Here is a 1,417-nt window from a genome sequence, read left to right on the forward strand (position 1 = left end):
AACCCAAAAGCTGAATTTTTAAAAATTTCTTTCTTCCTCTCTCTGTATTCTATTAAATATAGAATTAACAAAAAAGGAAGTAAGTGTTTGTGGTTTCTGTGAGACTATTGCAAGAATATAGATGTTAATCAGAGGAAATGTTATACATCAAAGTCTTCTCCATCTCTAAAATGCATGTCTCTGTGAACTGTGCTCTGGATTTCATCTCTCTCACCTTCTCCATGCTGGTGCCTCCCAGATGTGTTATAGCAAAACTCCCCCAATCCTGGTTGCATTGCTAATATATGCACTGGCTGAGACTTACGGGAAACATAACACAACATCCATGGAGGAGACTTTGCTTTGAGAAGGCAGATTGCCTCTATATGCTAATAGAGAATTCCCTGTTCAGGTATTGAGCCTTACTAACCAGTCTAATGTTGCTCAGACTATCTGCTAATTTGTGAAAGGGGTGTATGTGTGTTGGTGTTGGTGTAATAACCCCAAATAACCCCATAAAAGAAATGCAGTGGGAGAAATAAAGAGAGCACAGTTGTCTGTCAGTCTGAGCTGAAACACCTCCTGTCCCCCGTGTTGTTGCAGTCCTTGTGTGATCATAGAATCATAGAATAACAGGGTTAGACGGTACCTTGGAGGTCATCTAGTCCAACCCCCTGCTCATGCAGGAGACCCTTACAGAATCATAGAATGAGAGTTGGGACGGACCTTGGAGGCCATCTAGTCCAACCCTCTGCTCAAGTAGGAGACCCTTACAGAACTGTAGAATAACAGAGTTGGGAGGGATCTTGGAGGTCATCCAGTCCAACCCCCCGCCCAAGCAGGAGACCCACCAACACCTCAAACAACTGACTGTCCAGTCTCCTCCAAAAAACCTGTAGCGATGAAGCACCCACTGGATGGGGAGCAGGAACCCACAGATATAAATCCACCAGGAGCCCCGGATGGGTAACTTCAGACCCAGTTGCTTTCTGGACCCACCACACTTCACTTTTCCATAACAGCCTGTAAGAGAAATTAGACTTAGGGATTCGGGCGGAATATAAATCTGACTAATGAATAGACATCCAAATCCTGTCTGGGTGTCATGGAAATAGGGGATGGTAGGCTAAGCATTCCAACTGTGTACTCAGGAGGCTGATTTTCCCCCCCCTTTCTTGTTCCAAATAAATCTTTCTCGGCTGCCACTGCCCTTTTCACCATATTCTTTGATCAGCAGCCCCACCTGCCGGTCCTGTCGTGGAAAGACAACTTACACCACAGATTTTATACAACTCGCTCACTTCTTATTGTCCTTCGGACTTAAAATTCACTTGGGATCCTAGCTGATTAAGCATCATTTTTGCGCACGAAGCAGTCGTTCAAAGCAGCACCCGATTTCAAGATATAAATAAATCAAAATGTTTTGATTTCACCCGCA

Source organism: Vipera berus, assembly GCF_964194415.1.
Source record: "Vipera berus genome assembly, chromosome: 1".
Lineage (NCBI taxonomy): Eukaryota > Metazoa > Chordata > Lepidosauria > Squamata > Viperidae > Vipera > Vipera berus.